The sequence below is a fragment of the Callithrix jacchus genome, chromosome 22 (genome assembly GCF_049354715.1).
Source record: "Callithrix jacchus isolate 240 chromosome 22, calJac240_pri, whole genome shotgun sequence".
Classification (NCBI taxonomy): Eukaryota; Metazoa; Chordata; class Mammalia; order Primates; family Cebidae; genus Callithrix; species Callithrix jacchus.
Genome location: NC_133523.1, coordinates 28,504,671 through 28,527,500, shown reverse-complemented (window position 1 = coordinate 28,527,500; position 22,830 = coordinate 28,504,671). Strand labels below are relative to the sequence as shown.

The 22,830-nt window shown below is 45.7% G+C and overlaps 1 protein-coding gene across 1 annotated transcript in view; it reads right to left on the bottom strand.

Annotated features, from left to right (window-relative positions):
• Positions 1-22,830, bottom strand: part of LOC144580756 (uncharacterized) — a 73,693-nt gene that overhangs the window by 6,762 nt on the left and 44,101 nt on the right. Inside the window, exon 1 of the mRNA XM_078359586.1 lies at positions 1-22,830. This exon is cut by the window's left edge and continues 4,699 nt beyond it; it is cut by the window's right edge and continues 44,101 nt beyond it. The gene's annotated coding sequence lies outside the window, so the exon portion shown is untranslated.

Sequence of the window (22,830 nt, the reverse complement as noted above, 5' to 3'; positions counted from 1 at the left end):
ACTGCATTGGAAGGTTCTCAGCTTCTTGGTCATTCAAAAACAAAGATGTTTGGAAGTAGTAACAGAGTCATTCTTTGCTTCGTAAATTTTATTGTCAGCTGGAGATACAATTTCCTTATTATAGAGTTCTAAAAGTCTTCCGTGGAAATATTTAGGGGGTGCTGTGGGAAAAGGAGAAGAAAAAAATTAAAGCATGTGGCTACAATACAGGAATGAGTGGGAACATTCACAGCAGGAGAAAGCTCTCCTCTCCACCTCTCCCAGTTCTGAGGCCACACCACAGGCTTTTCTAATCCAGGTTTTGATCATGGAGGCTGCACTCACTTAAGTTGCAAAACAATATTTTTCTCATCCAGTGATTCCAATTCCTCTGGAGTCCCTTGGAAGGTTCACTGTGCTTCTGGAATGTTCCACCGTGTGCACCAAAAGAACCCACACCAGGGAGCCAACCCGTGCCTAGAAAAGTCCCTCAGTGATATTTCCAAGGGAAGACAACATTTGCAAGGTTACTAATTCAGAGTTCCTCTTAGCTTAAAGCAGAAACTTGGTGCCTGGCAGAGCCAAATTGATTCTGCAGAACTAGCTTATAGACCGTACTTGGAAAACACTCATCCTGTATCACTTTTCTTAGAGATAAGACATTTCCTTTTCCCCCAAGGTGCCAGGATCTCTAAGTTGACACAGTTCTGCACAAATCACTCTGGTGGTGTAACTTAGAGTGTCCCAATCCCCTTTGGACCCTGGCCTCTGTAACTGGGCCATCACTCACTTAGTTTCACCTTATCTTTAAATAAATGTAACCAGAAGGGACTTGTTCAGCTCGCCACCTCTTGAGTGACGTGAATTATTTATATGGTCTTCATACGCATTTGTTAAGCTGCACACAGCCAAGAGGAGAGGAGCTGTTTGTCTCTTGTTCAGCTAGAAGGGTAAGACCACAAGGTCGGGGTGAGTAGCAAGAACATCTGGAAGATTTTCCCTGGTTTGGTCCCGAAGAATAGAAATCACCTGGGGCTGTCATCTCTGTCAGGCTCTCACTCAGTAGAACTTCAGAGGGAGCCACTGAGGCTCCTGATCTGCCAGGCAGGGGCAGAAGATCCAGGCCCCAGCTCATAACCACCTTGTCCACAGCAACGAGCTTTGCAACACAGGCTCTGAAATGCAAGCCTCACTGGACCGCTAAACAAAACATACAGCTAACAAAAGGAGGTGCAGGAAAGACTGTGACTTCCTGGGGATTTCCTACAAGGAAAATCAGTCTGGAATGATCCCTAAGACACAGGCATGTTCTGGTTAATTGGACATTCTAGTTAATAAAGAGTTACTACATGGTGCTGAGAAAAGAGGGAGATTGGGAGTTAAAAGTGCTGGGTTTGAGCCTCTGTGGGCTGCATTTCTCAAATGAACATGATGTTGTCCACCTTACACAATTGGCACGAAGAAGAATGGAATAATCAATGCAAAAGTGCTTTCTGAGCTCTGAGATGCTACATAATTGTCAGCGATACGTTCACATCCCTGAGTGACAAATTTCAAACAATAAAACTTAGGGACCACCTTCTTTTTCCAAGCCCTTGCCGCAGATCGTGTTCATTTTCCCATGGGAATTTAGAAGGTACTCCCCCAGACCCTGAGCCTCTCACCGAGAATAGTCTTCGGGGTCTTTTAAACTTCCTGGGTATTTGTTTGGGATTCTTTTTTTAACAAGATCGTCCCCTGTTTTGCCAAGGACCCTGGAATATTCAACCTGGAAGAGATGCTATAATAATTGTCTAGTCCAGGTGATTCAAACTGTATCCCCCCCGCTCCATGGAATCTCTTCTGGGGTTATGGGTAGGGCTGGGGGAAGCCCAGCAGTCTGGGGCTCTTACCTTAACTCATCTGTTACCATGCGAAAGACTCCTGCTGACCAAAGATGGCAAAGTAAAACGAACTAGAAAAGCTTCAAGAATTCTGCATTACCTGGAAGGAAACTCAGGCCTAGAGAGAAAGAACTTGCAAACTGATCGTCAGTTAAGTAGAATACAGGCCTCCGGATTTCCCCTCCGGGGCTTAACCCCCTGCTGTGAGCTTTCTCTTGTAGCTTTTGTACCTCGACGTCAAATTCTCCTGCTCTGTGCAGAAGTCTGGCCTGGTGACACTACCCAAGAGGGGATGTTTGTTTCCTGGACATGAAATAAGATGAGTTCTCCTAGATCTTACACCTGCTGTAGGATGCTTGTGGGTCAGTGAATATTTGGAATATTGCCATCTTAGTTTGAGAGAGGGCATCTGGGACCTTTAAGTCTTCCCATATGGCATTTCCCTTTGCTATGTCAGGGAGCTTGCTACCCCGAGCTCACCTGCCTCACCCCCCACTTGATATTCCATGACATTCTCTCAAAGGCAAAACAGAAAGAATGCAAGTTATTCTAGGCAATCCTTGGTATGATCAAATGTTTTGGAGATTTTTGGCATTTGCTTCCTGGCCACTGCGGGGTAACATTCCTTGTAGAAAACATTGATTGTCTACAAGAGCCAAGCCCATGACCTAATGAATAAGCTTGGCTAGGCTGGAACTGAGAATTACAGAAGGAGCCATCACCCTTGCTGGTACTGGAGCCTTCCAAGACCCAATCTTTCTATTTTTTGAAATCCCCAGGTCTGACTTTCTAGGCAACATCTCTGGCATGATGTTGTGACCTGTGTAAAACGTGATCTGTGTAAAATGCCTTAGGAACTCTATGCAGGTCAAATGAAACTTGCCAGAGGTTCATATACTACCCACAAGCCACTGGTTTGCCACTTATTTTGGTTTTACGGTTTTAAGTCACAGCACTCTCAGTAGCTGACGTTTTATTCTCACTTCCAGATTAGGTAACCAGCTTGTCCCAGTCTGTCCAGAACTTTCCCAGTTTTAGCGTCGCAAGTCTCATGTCCTGGGAACCCCTCAATCCCTGGTAGACCAAGGCAGCCGGTCACCCTACTGCCTAAGAAACTTCAGCCCATCCTGTTGGCTGTTTCTGAAAGGTGGCAGTGACTCACCTGTTCAGGTATTAGAGCTCCTGCGGGATCAGACTGAATCTGGTTTTAAACCCTCTCTCTCTCTGATACTTACCACCTGTCTGAAGCCTTGCAGGTGCTCCTCAACCTGTCAGAGGCTCAGTTGTCTCATCTGCAAAATAAGAATTTTAATGCATCTACCTCCCAGGTTGTTGAGATTATATGAGACACTAAAAGTGAAGTGCCAGCCCCAAAAAGATAGATACTGTTACTAAGTGAGTGTCGATGGTAGAAGAATGGTGGTCCCAACACTTGCCAACTTTGCCTCTGCAGATCTGAAATCTCAGGCAACCCAGGCTGTGCCTGCCATCTCCTCTTTGGCCCTTTGGCTCCGCCCTTTGAAACTTGGAGGCTGGACTGTCTGTAATATTGTGTTAGGGGAGGAGGACTCACCTACCTGTGGGCCCCTCTGAAGAGCTTCGCTCAAAAGAAGGACTGTGTCTCCTTGCACCTGCTTTGCAGTTGGAGACACTGCAACCTGCCTCTCCAGGCACTAGAACAAATCCGGGAGCTCATCCAAGAGAGAGGTTCTGCTCATACCATCTTCCCTGCTCTTCCAAAACTTTGGGGAGATGGAGACTGGTCAGCAGGTTCAGCTAAGAGCAGGTGTTGCCTGTCCGCCTGTCAAAGTAAACTGAAGTTACAGGAAATTTCTCCCGCAGCTGTCAATAGATTTGCCATAAACACTTCACTTAGAAGACTGTGTTACAAACCCTGGGCAAAGCCAAGCCAAGGACTTTCATGGACTTGAGAAGAAAAGAAAGAGTAGTGGTTTCATTTGCGTGTGCTTCCTGACAGACATCAAGTCTGCCAAACCGCAGTTTCAAGTTGACCAAAAGTTGTTCTTAAAAACGTTCTGTGATCCATTTCAGAGCCCCCTAAAATTACTAATTAAACAAGGAAAAATGTCACACAGACCCACTAAATTTCTAAGGCATTATTTTGAGTAGTTAAATCCATATTTTAGGGCTTCGAAACTCTGTATTGAATAAATATCAAATTTCCCAGGAGACAGAAATGGCTCCAAAGAGCTTTTCCCCAGGGTCCCGAGATCTGTGAATTGAGATGACTCCACTCATTGCTGCCGGAGTATGAAAATTACCAACAAAGAAATTAGGAGCAGGAACCCTGTGATTAGACTAATGCATTGATCAAGTTGTTCTTCTTGGTCTCACGGCCAGCACAGCACATAAATAACATGTGAGCAATTACCATGAGTAAATTATATGTGTTTTGTAACCTTCCATGAACATTTTCCCCTTAATAACAACAACAACAAAACAGAGCAAAACAAAAATATTCCTCCGGAGAATTGAGTATCAGAGAAAAGGGTAAAATATATTTTTAAATTTTGCCATGCATGGGAGAACACGTGGGACCCTCTTGGTAGCAGAGGTTGGGCTGTGGTTTGGTTTCCCAAGTGGATTTTAGGTGAATCTCCCTCCAATGCTGCCCTCTCCTGCATGGAATTCTCCCTTCGCTTCACAACTGTCTTGTTGTCTACCACCTCTGTCTTTTTGTGTGTGTGATGGAGTCTCACTCTGTTGCCAGGTTGGAGTATAGAGGTGCGATCTTGGCTCACTGCAGCCTCCCACTCTCTGGTTCAGGGGATTCCCCTGCCTCAGGTAGCTGGGATTACAGGCACACTCAGCTAATTTGTGTATTATTAACAGAGACAAGGTTTCACCATGTTGGCCAGGATGGTCTAGATCTCCTGACTTCGTGGTCCACCCACCTCAGCCTCCCAAAATGGTGGGATTATAGACATGAGCCACCATGCCTGGCCCATCTCTATCTTTCTCTCCCTTTTTATCTTCTACCTCTGTGTCTTGGTCTCACTTTATCTGACCCTTTGCTGAGGCCTGGGAGGATTTGAGAAGGGAATAAGACGTTTCCGTTTCCAGTCTTGGTTCTAGTCAATAGACAATGGATCAATGTGGGGTGGGGAGTGAGGTCACTACTTGCATTTTTCAGGCTCCAATCCCCCCTCAACTGCTGCTATTTCAGGAAAGAACTTCCCAATAGACTGGCGATGCAGACAAGCCCAGGGCAAGGACTCAGGTACTGAGAAACCCTGCCCTCTGGTTGGCCAACATGGCCCCTGTCCCATGAACCAATTCATATCTGATTCCCAAAAAGGCCACTTTGCTGGGCTCTCACTCTTCACTGGCTGCATGGGTGACCAGCAGTCTGGATGCCCATCTCTCTCCAGGCACTGGGCTGCAGGCTGCTGCCCCTGCCTACACCATGGCTTCCTGCACACGTGCACTTTGTCTGTCCTCAATTCTTCTGTAACAGCCGTGGTGCTAGGTTGTGTCTCTGCCCTCAAAGCTCGTTGGCTAGCAGTGGGAGACAGACAAGCACACGGTGCCACACAACGTTACGTGCACGGGGGCCCATGCCCTATGGAGCCTTTAATCTGTCCTCTTGGAATATGAAGAGGTTATTTGGGGGCGGGGTGGTATTTGAGCTGAATTTTGAAGGTTGAGTACTTAGATTCTAGTACTTCACCCAAAAACAAAACCAAATCAAGAAAAACAGAGAACGAAGGAAAGGGACATTTAAGGCAGAAAGTGCATCGAATCTGCTCTTCATGTGACTCTTCCAACCCACAGGACCTGCCTGCACTCTGTGCTTCTGGTCTGGCCAAGCCCCAAAGCCCTGCTTGCGCTCCCCTCACTGGTTGGGTTCCTTGCAGTTCTGGCAAGGCTAGCAGGCTACTGCCTGAGAATAAGGAGGAGCAGAACTGTCCCATCAAAACTAACGTGGGCTTGATGCCAAAATCAGCCAGAGTCTTTTACTCCACACACAGACATTTCCGCATTTGTCTCCAAATTTTAAACTTCCAAAACATCTGACCCATTTTGGCAAAGTGTATTCACTACTAAACATTCAGAGGCTACTCCTTCAATGGGATGTGTGGCTCAGCCACTCACCCTAGAGCTTTCCCTTGATCCCTGGAGACTCCCTCGAGGGTGTGAGCTTCAGACCTAGTTAGATCAAGGTTCACACTCTGGCTTGGCCACTCCCTGTCTGAAGGATTGCGGCAAGTTAGTTACACCTACTAAGCTTTTCTTTCCTCATCTATGAAACGGTGTGACATGCAGTGCTGTTTGTAATCGCCAAGACATCAAAACAACCTAGTGTACACCAGCAAGTGAATGAATAAAGAAAACGTGACCCTCCTCATACACACAGCATGGAATATTACTCAGTCATAAAAAAGGAGAAAATCCTGCCATTTGCAAAAACATGGATGAACCTGGAAGACATTCCAAAATGTCTAATCAAATTGTCCAACTGAAATAAGTCAGGCAGAGAAAGACAAATACTACCTGATCCCACTTATATGTAGAGTCTAAAGAAGTTGGATTCATAGAAGCAGAGAGTAGAATTTTGATTGCTAGGGGTTAGTGGGGGCAGGAAGGGGAATAAGGAGATGTTGATTAATGATAAGAGGAATAAATTCTGGTGATTGTGCAGCATGGTGACTGCAGCTAAGAATAATGCATTGTACACTTGAAATTTACTAAATGAGTAGATCCTAAGTACTCCCACCACACACACAGAAAGGTAACTATGTGAGGTGAAGGATGTGTTAACTAAGTGAGTTGTGGTGATTGTCTCATGCTATATCCATATATCATGTTATGCACCTTGAATATATATAATTGTATTTGTCAATTACACCTCAATACGGCTGGAAAATAAAAACAAAATAAACTTAAAAGGCATAACTCTAGCAAATGTATCTGTCACTCTCATAATCGAGTTTGATCACGTTGGTCAAGCACTAGCCCCATTCCTCCCACGCAGTGGACAAGGACTCATCCAGGCATGTGGATCCCCTTAACTCTTCTTTGACACGCATGCCAGGTGTCTATTTTCTCCCTTTGCTCTGAGACTAGACTGGTGAAGAAAACTTGCCAGGGATCTCCCAGGTCTTCATGCCGGGCTGACTGAGCTCCACCTGCCTCACATTGCTGTGTACACTACTTCCTCTTTCTTTCTTTCTTTTTTTTTTTTTTTTTTTTATTGAGACGGAGTTTCGCTCTTGTTACCCAGGCTGGAGTGCAATGGCGCGATCTCAGCTCACCGCAACCTCCGCCTCCTGGGTTCAGGCAATTCTCCTGCCTCAGCCTCCTTAGTAGCTGGGATTACAGGCACGCGCCACCATGCCCAGCTAATATTTTGCATTTTTAGTAGAGACGGGGTTTCACCATGTTGACCAGGATGGTCTCGATCTCTTGACCTCGTGATCCACCTGCCTCAGCCTCCCAAAGTGCTGGGATTACAGGCGTGAGCCATCGCGCCCGGCCCACTACTTCCTCTTTCTTCTCTGTAGACACGAGCTGGCCACAGGCGGTGCATGCCATCTCCATTTTATGGTATTGAGTCCTCCTGGAACATCTTTCGAGGTCGTTAGTCTCCGAAGAAGGAATTTTCCCTTACAACTTGGATTTTGTGTTTGCTCCAGATTTTGGGAGGCTAAGGGAAGGCACTCTTCCCTCCATCTTCAGCATCTCCACGTGCATCTGTTTGTTGGCTGAGTGCCTCTCCCCTTCTTTTAGCTGGACCTTTTCTGCCTTCCTGGGTAGGATTCTGAGCTAAACCTTCCCATCTCTCTCTGTGCATTCTGGCTGGCTGCACCAAAATATAAAAATCTTGATTTAAGTATTTTTGTATTCAAGGACCATACGCAAGTGTTCATTTGAAGGTTCAGTGGCATTTTGAAATGAGAACATCATATATAAAGATGTCAGAGATGGCGCCTCCCACAGTGAGGTTGAAAGAGAGAAAGAAACAAAATGAATTGAAGAGTTCCTGGATCCAGGAAATTTTAACATCTCATTATTTAGATTACTCTACATATAATTTTCCAATATTTGGTATTATAGACTTCTGAAGGTATTGGTTAAAATTACTCCATGCCTGACATCAATTTAGTCTTATTCATTATCTAGCTAAAATAAAACCTTACAAATAGATGATTAGAGTAAGTAAGCAATTTTCTGATAAATGCAAATTCTCTACCATTTCCAAAGGAGTGTTCACAGCAGACAGAATTAGAAGGGCCGGGGGTAATGGCCCCATGGTATTCCAGCATCCTAGCATGAAGCAGTGTGGATTCGAGAAGATTCATAATGCCTGTAGGATGTGATTGTGTTTGGAATGCACCCAGTTTCTCCCAGCAGTCTGCTGCCTTCGTGAGAGGGCAGAGGCTCCGGACTCCACTCACCCTAATGATGGGGATTGTGGTGTTTGTCTTATGTACTCACTGCTTGATTATTACTCCCAGCCCCTTGTGAGCCAGCGAACCATAGGATCAATGTGTCCCTGTCATCACAGAATGAACACAAACAGATAAGCACAAACAGACGCCAGTCTGATCTAAGCCCTCACACAGGGGGTCCCTCCCCAGCCACAAAAGATGTTCAACCTCTTATCCACTTTCTTGGAACTCCTGGAACTGCAGCTTGGCTAGGTCTCAAACTCAGCACCAATGGCCTGTGCCTCCAAATCACAGCTTCCCCAACTCTCAAATCCACACCTGGCACCTGCCTACAGAGCAGATTACAGAAAACATCTGCAGGGGATGATCCCTTTGGGGCTGGTGTGGTTGAACAGGAGGAATCTGTCACTCCCATCCAGACTTAGTGGGTGGTGTCAGACTTGCTCTCACCATGGTGGACCTACATGGAGAGCAGTAGGTGGGTGGACATATGCTGTTGTCACTTGGACAAGTTGGAGAGGCCTTTCCCTACACACAAATAATTTCAGCTCCCAGAGACTTCAACGTGTCTGAATTTCTATCCTGAGTTACTCCTTTGGGTTGAAGCCTTTTTTTGAAAAGCCCCTTATGCCATGTCCACGAGTATCAGCCGGCTCATCACTCCTCTCTATGCCCTGCAAGTCTGGACTCCCACAGGACCTGGACTCTAACCCCACTGTCTCTTCCTCCCTTACCATGAACAGGAGTGTGTCCTTGTCTTGTTCTGACCCAGGGTGTGGTGCTCAGGCCTTCCACCCAGGGTTGATATTTAGCCACAATGCACCAGTGCAGCCAGATCTGTGGTTAAAATATTGAAAATACTGTCATCTTGGTTGGCAAAATGCCTCTTCTCCATGTCCCCAGAGGGTTGGTTGTTCACCACTAAGGTCACTCCAGCTCTATTATTGAATCTCCTGTAGCCCACCAATGAAAGGGTTAGTATTCCAGGAACCAGCTCCCATACCACTTCTGCAATAAAGGCTATCAAACATTTTGGGTAATTTGTGTCAATGGGAGTGCATTCAGCATCTTATTCTGTTTCCTGCTGTCTTCGCTGAGCACTGTGCCTTCACATCTGTGCCTGTTGTCATGGGTTTACACAGTCTGTGACTTCTGATGGTGGCATGATGCCCCTGAGATGGGCATCTGCCAGATGACAGCCCCCCATCCTTGCCCCAGAGATGGGCATCTAACTTGCTTTCAATTCTTTACCAGCCTAGGTAGGGCTGCAGTGAACACCCTAGCTCACGGCCCAATGTGGAGCAGTGTGAGAATTTCTTGGGAATGTGCACTAAAGAACAGAATTGTCTGCTTCAGGAATGCAGATTCTCATGTTGACTCCCCTCTGCCAGATTGTTCTTCAAATATCTGCATCAACCAATACCCCACTGACTGTGTGGGAGCATCTAGACCCCCAACAGCCTATTAAAGCTTAGCACTGTCAGATATATTGGGGCCAGATTAACTCCATCTTGAGTAACTGGAGCTGGGTAAAATGAGGCTGAGACCTACTGGACTACATTCCCAGACTGTTAAGGGCATTCTATGTCATGGGCTGAGAGAGGAGGTCAGCACAAGATACAGGTCATAAAGAACTTGCTGATAAAACAGGTTGCAGTCAAGAAGCCGGCTAAAACCCACCAAATCCAAGATGGCGATGAGAGTGAGCTCTGGTTGTCCTCACTGCTACACTCCCACCAGTGCCATGACAGTTTACAAAGGCCATGGCAACATCAGGAAGTTACCCTATATGGTCTAAAAAGGGGAAGCATGAAGAGTCTACCCCTTGTTTAGCATATCATCAAGAATTAACCACAAAAATGGGCACCCAGCTGCCCTCTGGGCTGCTCCATGTGGTAGTCATTGTTTCACTCCTCTACTTTCTTTATAAACTTGCTTTCACTTTACTCTACGGACTCGCCCAGAATTCTCTCTTGTGTGAGATCCAAGAACCCCCTCTTGGTGTCTGGATCCAGACCCCTTTCCTGGAACAGCACCATCCACGTGCCTAATATTTTGCCAATCTAATGATACAGAGAGGGAACCTCCTCATAGTTTTAATGACTGTGGCTCTGATTATTTGAAGATTTGAGCATCTCTTTATTTTTCAGTGAACATTTTGGATTTCTTCTTTTATTTCATGCACTTTGTCTCTTTTCTATTTGGGTTATTTCTTGGCTCTCTGCTGATGCTTTTGGTATTACCTAAATAGAATCCCTTGGTAGTCAGAGACATTGCAAATGTCTTTTCCCAATCTGTCACTTTGTGTGTGTGTTTGTGTGTGTGTGTGCACGATGTCTCTCATTGAAGACAAATCTGTCTATCGGTGCTGTCATCTCACCCCTCTCTGACTGACCCCAGAACACACCTTTGATGACTCACCTGTGCAATGAGGGAAATAAGAGCACCTACTTCCCGTGGCAGTTTTGAGGATCACATGACATAGTTCATGGAGCTCAGTGGCAGAGCTCAGCAAGCACAGTGCTCTGCAGCCGCCGTGGGCTCAGCAGGGTCTGTAGCTGCTGGTTTTTCACTGCAGCTCCGGGATCCTCAATGACAACTGAAGAGATCATCTAAGGGAAGGAACCAGGAGCCAATCAGATGCCACATCAGTCTGCAACATTCTCTCTCTCCAACCAGCGCTACCAGTGGTCCTGTTCAATGTGGAAGTCCCAGGGGGTGGTACCTGGAGGATATGTTCACACCACTTTAGCCATGCTTCCCACAAGTTTTCTGAGAACATGTCTCAAAAGCACACATTCTCTGACGACCTTTCATACGTCTTGTGAACTGCTCAGACTAGAATTTAGGATTCTGCCAGGTGGTTTGCAAGGTTTCAAACTCATCCGGAAAGACTTTGGTGTGTGGGTGTCTCCTTTATCTGTCTCTACCAACCAGGTGAGCACTGGGGCTTGTTCTCCAGAAGGAATGACTCCAAAAGTCTGACTGAGTGATATTTCCGTGAACAGCGTTAAAGTGATTCAGAATTGCGCACACTTCATCTCTCCCCTTAACAGGCACAGACTTGAGAATTAGAGGCAAAAATCTCTGGCCAAATGCATTGCGACTGTTCTGAGAGGAAAGAGGCCATTGTGAGATATGTAAGCTGTTTTTGTTTTTGTTTGTTTTGAGATGGAGTCTCACTCTGTCACTCAGGCTGGAGTGCAGTGGCACGATCTTGGCTCACTGTAACCTCCACCTCCCGAGTTCAAGCGATTATCCTGCCTCAGTCTCCCAAGTGGCTGGGATTACAGTCACATGCAACCATCCCCAGCTCATTTTTGTATTTTTAGTAGAGACGGGTTTTCGCCATGTTGGCCAGGCTGGTCTCAAACTCCTGACCTCAAGTGATTTGCCTGTCTTGGCTTCCCAAAGCACTGGAATTACAGGCATGAGCCACCACGCCCGGCTCATGTAAGCTGTTTCAACAGAACTGACTCACCTAGGGGAGTTGGAGGTCCCCTGTAGAAGGGGGGATACTGAGGATGAGGCAAGGACATGGCAGAGCAATCAGGCCCTGACTTGATTCTGCCTAAGGTCAGTCTCACAAGGTGAATTCCAACCTGCTCTTCTGCTGCTCCAGACTGAAAATCCTCACTCTCCAAGGCCTTCCTGCTGCTTCTCAGGGAACAGAGTAGTAGATGGAATGAAAGTGAAGTCACCCTACTTACCTTCTTTGTAAAACAGACAGAGAAACTGAGACAGAAAAGGAAACTGGCCTGTAATCCCAGCATTTTGGGAGGCTGAGGTGGGTGGATCACTTGAGATCAGGAATTCGAGACCATCCTGGCCAACATAGTCGAACCCCATCTCTACTAAAAGTACAAAAATTGGCAGGGCATGATGACTTATGTCTGTAATCCCAGCTACTTGAGAGGCTGAGGCAGGAGAATTGCTTGAACCTGGGAGGCAGAAGTTACAGTGAGCCTAGATTGTGCCACTGCACTCTGGTCTGGGTGACAGGCTCAAAAAAAGTAAATAAGTAAATAAAAAAGAAAGAAAGAAAGAAAAGGAAAATGAACCCCCTTTATAAAGCACAACTAGTCAGCAGTAGTCAGGAATAGAACTCAGGTGATTCTTTTCTTTTCCTTAAAGCAGCCTGTGAACTTACAGAGAGACCTGTCTCTCAGAGGAGACTTCTGGGACAAAACCTTAACTTGTCAATGGTTTAGGTTCCCAGGTGAGCTCCTAAGAATGCAGCTATGTGAAATTATCCATCAGGAAGAGACCCACTGTCAGGGAATTTTGGAGAACATCCTCTATAATGGCCTCTCACTGAGTTGCATAATAGCAAATAACTACATTTGTAGCTGCCTTTTCTTTCTGGGAAGGAGACACTGCCTTGAGCAATTTTTCATACATTATCTCACCTTGTGAGACAGAATGTAAATAGCAGGTTTGGAATTCAAGAGCAATTCTGTTGAAAAATAAAGCTGGACCTCTTCCTAACACTACAAAGAAGTAAAGGCTAGATAAACTAAAGGCTTAAGCGTCAAAATTACAACTTTTGAATTGCTACGAGTCTTGTGTTGCTGAGTGACACATTAACCCAACACTGAATGGCTTACAGCAATGTGCCTCTTTATCTCCATGGATCAGGTATCCATGTGGCTTACTTAGCTGGTTCCTTCAGGGCTTATCTCCCAGGTGCAATCAACGTATTAGCCGGAGCTTCAGTCATCTCAAAGCACAGCTGGGGAAAGGTCCACTTCCAGGCTCATGTGATTTCGGCAAAAAACAATTCTCTATAGGCTGTTGGACTAAGGGCCTCCATTTCTCGATGGCTGTTGGTCTTCCTCAGTTTCTTGTCTCATGGACTTGTCCAATATGGTAGCCATCTTTGTCAAAGTGTGCAAGCTGGAAGGGCAACAGAGTCTACCAGCAAGCTGTAAGTCACACTCATTTGTAATCTCATCATGGAGTGGCCTGCCATCATCTTTGCTATACCCCGTCCATGAAAAGCAAGTCGCTAAGCTCAGCCTACACTTGATATGAAGGGATTTCACAACCACATGAACACCAGGAGGCAGGGATCACTGGGGGGCAGCTTGGAAGTCTGCCTACCACAGGACTATACAACTACAGAGGAAAAAGGAGAACTTCTACTCAAATGAAGACACTACAGACAGTTAATAGGCAGTGATGGATTTGGAGATGTTTGTGATGTCAAAAACTGATAAAGAGGGCCGGGTGCGGTGGCTCAAGCCTGTAATCCCAGCACTTTGGGAGGCCAAGGCGGGTGGATCACGAGGTCAACAGATCGAGACCATCCTGGTCAACATGGTGAAATCCCGTCTCTACTAAAAATACAAAAAATTAGCTGGGCATGGTGACGTGTGCCTGTAATCCCAACTACTCAGGAGGCTGAGGCAGGAGAATTGCCTGAACCCAGGAGGCGGAGGTTGTGGTGAGCCGAGATCACGCCGTTGCACTCCAGCCTGGGTAACAAGAGCGAAACTCCGTCTCAAAAAAAAAAATAAATAAATAACCTGATAAAGAATGCCTACAAATCAATAAGAAGTGGCCAAAAAGCTCCAGAAGGAAAGAGATGTACAAAGGCTATAAATAGGCCATTAGAGCAGAGATTCAAAGGCTAATGAATAAGCACGTAAAGAGATGTTCACATTTGTTAGCAATTAGAAAAAAAAAGCCATTAAAATGAGACAGCGCTTCATTCTTTTTGGACTGGCAACACAGTTGGATAATGCCACATGTTGGCAAGGGTATGGACTCTCCACACTGCTGGTGGGAATGTAGACTGGAGCTGTAAGCCACTCAGAAGCATCTGGCACAACCTAGTCAAATTTAATATATGTGCTTGCGGTAACCCTGCAATTCTGCTCATGGACATGTATCCCAAAGAAATGCTTGCACCTGTTTGAAAAGACTGTTCCCGCAGCATTGTCTGCAGGGACGGAGATTTGGAGGCGGCCAACTGGATGAATGGATGGACGTGAGAGAGAACTGTGTACAACCAGAAGCAGCAGATTTTACGTTTACAGAGCAACAACATGAGGGCATGTGAAATCACGGTGAAGCGGCAGATTTCATGTTTGCAGAATAACTTCGGTACATGTGAAAGTCACTGTACTTCATGAAACAAGAAAGGTACAGAACCAAGTAAATAACGTAATATCCTTTGTGTAAGTTAAAAATGCATGCATGCAAACAAAACAAAAATGCACATTTAACACAACTGCATGGTTTCCTGCAGATATAGGAGTAGCACGAGAGGTTAAAGTGGGATCGATATACAACTCAAGAAAAGGACCGTGTAAGAAACAGTGATAACCAGATTCTAATGACTGAGGAGTATGAGAGCTTAACCCTCTGCTCCTGCTGGGGAAAAATACAAAAAAGGGAGGCCGAGGCGGGTGGATCACGAGGTCAAGAGATCAAGACCATCCTGGTCAACATGGTGAAACCCTGTCTCTACTAAAAATACAAAAAATTAGCTGGGCATGGTGGCGCATGCCTGTAATCCCAGCTACTCAGGAGGCTGAAGCAGAATTGCCTGAACCCAGGAGGCGGAGGTTACCGTGAGCCGAGATTGCGCCATTGCACTCCAGCCTGGGTAACAAGAGCGAAACTCTGTCTCAAAAAAAAAAAAACCAAAAAAACAAAAACAAAAAACTCAAGCAAAACATTTCTGCCAAACTCTTCAGTCCATTTGGGAAGGGTGCGAGTATGGAGGCAGGCACCCTATCTCATTTGTGTTCATTGGATGTTGCACCAGTTCGTCTGATCATGGTATTCATTTTTTTTATAAGACCTACTTAGAATGTATTCTCTTTGTCATATACTTTTGAAAATAGAGTTTATGATACATGCATTCATTTTGTTCCTGCAAAAAATTTCTGTGTGTGTTTATGCTTGTGTGAATGTGAGCACATATGAGCCATAAGATAGTGACGATCCTTCTTAGGACCTAATGCTTCTGTGGGTAGCTGCATTTCTCCACACTATTCAAAGGGTAAATTTCACTAGACACGAACTCTCGCATGGCTTAAAACTATCGTCTTAAGACACTGCAGTATTTCTCTTATTTTTATCTTTCCCCAGTTTTGCAAATAGCATCTCCCAGTGATCAAGACTGGAGCCACCAAATAATTAAACTTCTGGTTAAACTCACAAAAGGAAGGTGTGAGGTCTGATGTATGGGCAAACACGTGCGTATGCCATCCAGCTTCCTAAAGAGATTCCAGCTTCAAATATTATCAGCACCTGGCAGGATGAGACTATTTTATGTAAATGGATTCATTATTATTAATTCCTGCCGGTGCTGAACGATTTATGAACTGCTTTTCGAATGTAGAAAAGTGGTTCATGAATCAGAAGGAAAAATGTTCCCCAAAACCAGCATCGATAAATAACGACTTTTATTCACGGATCCCGCCCATGGCGTCTTTTATCTTCAGGAAGGATGGAATGAAAATTACAGAATCACTGTGTAAGTGGGGGTTGGGAACCAACATGCAGGCTAAGGTGGAAAAATTGAAGAGGTGGTTTCTGAAGCAGCCCCGGTGGGTGGCGGGGTGTGACTGGCTGAGATCCTCCTCCTGGGGCGTTCTCCTTCTGGGGCAGCTCCTCCTCTCTCTCTTCTTTTATTTTCATATAAACGGTTGCTGGAAGACAGCTTCAGATTTTACCAGTTGCAAATGAGGTCCAGCAGGCATCTAATCTTTTTATTTTATTATTTTAGAGATAGGGTCTCACTTTGCCAGGTAGGCTGTAGTGCAGTGGCACAATTTTACAGCTCACTGCTGCCACAAACTCTTGGTCTCAAGGGATTCTCCCACCTCGGCCTCCCAAGTAGCTGGAACCACAAGAGCACATCACCATGCCTGGCAAATTTTTCCTAGTTTTGTAGACATGAGGTCTTACTGTGTTGCCCAGACTGGCCTCAAACCCCTAGCCTCAACTGATCATCCTGCCTTGACCTCCCAAAGTGCTGGGATTATAAGTGTGGGCCACTGCTCCCAGCCTAATCTTTTAAAAAGTCTTCATTTTCCAATTGTACACTTCAGTTTCTTGTCCCAAGATGGGTCACAGCTTGAGGCCATGCAATGTCGAGTGGCAGCCAAAAATGCCAACTCCAGGTCTTTTGTCCATAAAGACTCTTCTAGAGGTGCTGACCTGCAAGGTAAGGGCAGGGATTTAGGGACTATTCAATCAGTAGTATTGAGTTCACCTTTCTAGAATTCCAAATTCACCAATTATTTCCAGGTTCTGCCAATTAGAAAAGACCTTACATCCTGCTGGACCACTGCCTTCAATATTTCGGGTCTGATAACCTCCAAAGCAGACAAATCCATGTGAAGGGCAAGGCATTGCCAACATTGGCAAAGAAAGGGAGTTCCAGACTGTTCCTAGAGTCCTGGGGCCTTGCCAAATGGTTTCACCTGGAGAGAGATATCCAAGGGGGCACTCCCCTCCATTGCCTGCAGGTTGGAGGCAGCCAGCGAATCCACCCAGGGCACTGGAAGTCCACTGGCTGTCTGCAGTCCTTTCCAGAGAAGCAACAGATCCAGCTACAAATAATGTGGATACTGAAGCTGCAGGGGGAACTGCACTTGGGTCAACGCAAATACATGTATACCCAGTTGAAGAGGGCGGAGGCCAGGCCTGGAAAGGCAGTGGCTGAAGAAGTGGGCTCGTCTCTCTGTCAGCTCACTCAATCAGCTTTTGTCCAGAAAAGGCCACAAAATGGGAACCATGAATGCGCAGTCTCTTCTGGGTCCCATTTCCTTCGTGTCTCCTTGGGTGGCCATCTCATGGTCTGTGATTTTAGTACCTTAAAATATCCATTTTTTAATACAGCCGCGTAATCCAGTATTCAACTGCAGAAACAATGATCTGTTTCAACAATGGAAGACAAATGGGAGAACCAGTTGTCAAAGCCCTGAAGACTCATATGACCATTTCCAAAGGGATGCTTTACATGTTGAGCGAGCTTTAATCCCTAGAGCAGATGCGGCCTCACAGCCATAGTTGGTTTTCTGTGTTAAACAAACTCTTACCTCTTGATCCTATATGAAGAAACCAGAAAAGTTCTTTGAAAGCAAATAAATAACTAGATAGCTTTATTTGGTTTTGTTTTAGAATGAGTTAATCTGTGCACCACTTCTGGACAGCACAGCAACACCACTCTTCTTATTTAAGGGAAGAAAAACTGAGATCTAAAGAAGACAATTATCCCACAAATACATGACAGCAAATTGGAACTGAGTCAAGAAGATCATTTTCTGTTTCTGAATCTTCCTCCCAGAAGTGTAACCATTCAGTTATTGAGCACCTTCTGTCTGTCAACACTGCGTGGGGCCACCTCAGCCTCCCAGGTAGCTGGAACAACCATCAACAAGCCGCATAGGGGCCCTCCTTTTCCCAAGGGGTTTATATTCCAGAGCGAGGAGACCATGGTATTAAAATGTAATAAGGCTGGGCGCGGTGGCTCAAGCCTGTAATCCCAGCACTTTGGGAGGCCGAGGCGGGTGGATCACGAGGTCAAGAGATCGAGAACATCCTGGTCAACATGGTGAAACCCCGTCTCTACTAAAAATACAAAAAATTAGCTGGGCATGGTGGCGTGTGCCTGTAATCCCAGCTACTCGGGAGGCTGAGGCAGGAGAATTGCCTGAACACAGGAGGCAGAAGTTGCGGTGAGCCGAGATCGCGCCATTGCACTCCAGCCTGGGTAACAAGCGCGAAACTCTGTCTCAAAAATAATAATAATAATAAAAAAATAAATAAAATGTAATAATGCAATGAAACTGGATCGTGGAGAGTTGGGCCTTCTTCTAGAAAATTAGATGGATAGAGAAGGTGTCTTTAAGGAGCAAAGGTGTCTTTAAGGAATGACAAGATGGATGCAGCTATGTGAAAGGCTGGAAGAAGATTCCAAAAAGAGGAGCAGTGATGGGCACTGTTCATGTGATGGAAAGAACCAACCTGAGCATGGCAAGAAGATAAGAGAGAGGTGAGCTTATAGAAGCGAGCTGAACCAACACATGTGGAACCCAGACCCCCTGGGAAGGAGTTTGGATTTCATTCTAAATGCCATGAGTAGCTAGGAAGGTTAATTTCAATTACTTTATTACCATGGAACTTCATTGAAGAAAACACGCTAAAAAAAATGCAAAGAAACATATTTCCTCAACGTATTGGCAAATCCAGTCCTCAAGGAGGAAAGAGTAGATTGGCTGTCGTTAGGAACTGAGTAAATCACCCACCGCCTTTCAATGTCTCCTGGGGTCTGGTTGCTCCAACATAAGCCAAATCCCTTTGCTGCTCAAGACACCAAAGGTTGTCCAACTTTGAAGGAGCAGGGGTTGAAAGAAAAGGCATTTGGGAATTAAATATATGCTTCAATCAGTTGAACTTTTATACAGATTGACTGCAGTGAAAAATTAGAGCTTTGTGTAATCCAATAGAGTAAAATCAAATGCCCCAAATAAATAAATAGTTGTCTTTTTTTATTAGCTTTCCATCACCCCTGGATCCATTTGTACGTTGCCATATGTCACCTCTCTCTTCATTTGCAATGTTGCCTCTGAAAACTCTTCTGTTTATTTAAGCTTAGCAATCAGGCTTAAATGTACCAATATATATTGTTCTAAAGTATATATTTTTTCTGTCTACCAAAGACATAGTGACTACTCCTTTTATGGGAAACCAGTTATTAATCCAGTAAGTCTACATGAATCAATATCTTTGCGAAATGACACCGTGTTCACGTTATTTTATGTTATGTTGATGGTTAGCTAATTTTGGAATGGAGACATTTCTTCTACAGACAGACATAGTATAACTTAGTGGCGAAAACGTCAATCACCATAGGTTGTATGTCTTTGTCTGGGCAGAAGAGGGCAGATTTATTGAAAGAAATGCAGCTGTATATTCCTTGCCACGCTCTGACCCAAAACATCCATTTTGCTTATGATTTTGTTTGGCAAAATGGCATCAGCTGCAGTCACTAATAGAGAGACGATGCCAGAAGTCATCGCTCTGGGGTCCTGATTCCACATTCTTGCTCACCACTTCAACACGGTGCTTTTCTCTGCTGATAGCAATCTACAAAGGAAAATGTGCATACCACTAAGCAAATGTGTAATATTTAGCCTCCTAAAACACCTGTCAATACGACTACCTTTTCTGCATCTCTAGCAACTCACAGGGCAGTCTTGCAGTTCACTGATTCTTCTACCCCGAAGATAGCTTCTTTCTCAAGACGACTCTCCGTTTCCTGCCCCTCATTCCCCGGGCATTGGAGTCCAAGACAAAAGGTATGGGAAAGGGGAACAAAGAATGAATCCACTGGACACAAGGCGGTGAGGGACAAGGAGACAAGAACATCTGGAGAATCAGACACTGTAGTGATTGCTGACAGAGGGAACGCATAGCACACCTGGATTCATGGTCTTTTTGCTACTGAGTTGCCCAAAGTATTTTCACTGAATTACAGATAAAACGATAATTCAGAACTGTTTCCATTCCTGAGTGAAAAGAAAGCACAGACTTAGCAAGATGAGGAGCATCTCCTCTATTTCCATAATCAACATCAGAATTCACAGTGGTATCATGGTAAAGGCCCACGTGGTGGTCTGCTCCGTGAGTGGACCCCAGGAAGTCAGACCTCCCCCTGTCCTTGCTCTCCCACATTGACCCTGGACTGGCTTTGGCTACCAGCTTGTCAGCAAACATCACATCATGCAAACACACAGATTTGCATAATACTGTCCTGCTGGGCTAAGAAACAATGATGGTCAACATTTAAGCACTATTTCTTATAAAAGGTGAAACTTGTGTGTCTTATCTCATTTATCCTAACATAGTCCTGTGAATTAATCACTGCTACAGTTCCCATTTGACAGATGAGGAAGCTGAGGTACAAGGAAGGGAGTGCCTTGCCCAAGGTCAAACAGCTAGCAAGGGTGAGGTCAGATGTACACTGTTGGGTTTAAGTCCAGCTCACATGCTGCTCAGTTAGAAGGAAACTTGAAGCCCCTGTTATCAGCCGCAGTGTCCACCGGACAGTTCTCCTGACCCTACCACCCAAGCAAGTTATCAGGGTTTAATTGTCCTTAAGCAAGGGGACCTGCCAGAGTTTCCATCTCTTCCTGGAATTAGGCCCTTTCCTAGGTCTCTCTGCTTTCACGGGGCCTTATTCATGCCGCTCCAGAAAAGCTCAGCAGAATATTATCTTGAGGAAACTTGAAGGATAGGTGGGTTTTTGCGGCTGCCAAAGGCATAGAGATGATAATCCAAGACCCTAACCGAGTTCTGAGGGGTCTCAGGACACCCAGATTTTGCAGTGGGGAGGGACCAAAAGGCTTTTCACTTTCTGCCTAACAAAACATATATATCATTTATTTGAGATGGGGTTTCGCTGTGGTCACTCAGGCTGGAGTGCAATGGCAAGTTCTCAGCTCACTGCAACTTCCACCTCCCAGGTTCAAGCGATTCTCATGCCTCAGCCTCCTTAGGAGCTGGGATTACAGGCACCTGCCACCACACCCAGCTAATTTTTTTATTTTTTGGTAGAGACAGGGTTTCACCATGTTGGCCAGTCTGGTCTCAAACTCCTGACCTCATAATCTGCCTGCCTCAGTCTCCCAAAGTGCTGGGATTACAGGCATGAGCCACCACATCTTACACCAAACATATTTGAAGTGAAGTTTGGACCCATGTTGTCCTTCCCCCAAGCAAACATCTGCTTCTAGAGGCATGGTCCCACAGGGGCACTGAGAATGAGGACCTGTCAATCTCACCTCAGACAGTAGCGTTTGCTGTAGCTCTTCCCGGCCCAGGGTCCACCTCACCCACATCCACTTTGTAAAGTTGCTAATAAGCTTTGGGGACTCCTGAAACTGGAGACTGTAACCCTGCAAGGGGAGACACCAAGAAAGCAGTCTCTTCCTGAGACCCCCCAGAATACAAGATGACCAAGTCAAGGGCAAGCTCTGGGTTTTAATTATCTGCTCTTCTTGCTCAGTGGTTCTGGGATAAGACACCCCAGAACACAGCCTACACCATGCGCACACCAGTTTCTACTGTCTGGAGGAGAGAGTAAAGGGTGGAGCATGCAGGACAACTTGCTTCAACTTTATATCCAGGTGGAGTTAGGGCCAGCTGTGTGCTCTGCTCCAGAGGGTGCTTATGGATGTGTGGGTGAGAGGACAGATGGAGGGTGGGGTTGGCAGCAGAGCCATCTGTGAGCTGCCTTTGACTCAGAGTGGGATGAGGTGGGAGCACCTCTGCATGACTATTCACAGCCACACATCTGTGCTACTAACGAAGTTTGGTATAAATTCTATGGATTGACAGCGTCCATCCCCCAAAGAGATACTAAAAACAAATCTCACCTTCTGGAAGCAAAGCATTCATTACTGACATTTAGTGGTGTTGATATTGGGAGTTACAGGGGGTGGGATAAGCTCACAGAGAAATCCTGGGGTGGGGGGGGCAGAGCCAACCTCCATTCTCCCTGGTCTTATCTCTATCTATGGGTCAGAACACCTTAATTCCAACTTGTCCAGGTCCACAGTCCACAGACTAGACCCAGGACAAAAATCAGAAATGAAATCCAGCTGCAAGGTTGAACCATCCCAAGAGTTCTCTTGCAAGCCTGGGTGTCTCTCAGAACTCCTGACCTCTTCCATAGATGCCATTCATTCCCCAGAGAAAGTGACCTTCCCCTGGGTGGGGAGCATAGAGTCTAGAGGCTGCCCCCACACAAGCACTGACAGAGCCTACTTTCCTTCACATCACCCTGAAGCACTTAAAGATACCCATTACCCAAAGACGTCTGCAATCTTAAACACTGACTCATTGACCTCCCAGCAGCTGGAGTTTCTGACCTGAGCTCAGTGGCTTTCAATTCCAGCAAGGAGAGTTTCCCTGGTGTCTCAAAGGCACTCTAAAAGCCCCAGGTGGTGGACTAGTATTTCTCAGGAGCCCCTGTCCTGGCTCCTTGAGCCCAGCCAAGGTCTGATTGGAAGGTAGGACAGAGAGGAGTCCTGCAGGTGCTCATTCTCCATACTTCCGGGACTCACTTCCTCCCTTGCCTATCTTTGGGTTCCTTTAGTGAAATGTTCTCCATCCCAGGCAGGAAAACCATTTCCCTGAAAAGTATAAAATCCATTGCTGAGCGCTGCAGCGAGAATTAACCTTGATTACCGCAGTAATTTACTAATCAAAACTGGAGACCTGCTAATCAAGCTGGAATTGCCAGCTGCTTGATTTTTATAGTAACATAACCAAAATCGAACATTTGGTAAACAAGGGGTGTGGGTGTGATGGGGAGACTGGGACAAGGTGAGGGAGGGGCAGGGCTGTCCCAGGGGCTCGAAAAAGGCTGACATGTTCTCTGTTGACTGGGCAACAGGAATGGCACAAACAGAAATGCAGAAACTTCTTCTGAATGGGACAGCCCATGGGAACTCATGCAGGGTGAGTATTGATGCAAAACCAGGTTTTTTGCAATATGGCTTGTTTCAGGTTTGGGATCTCGGGGACTG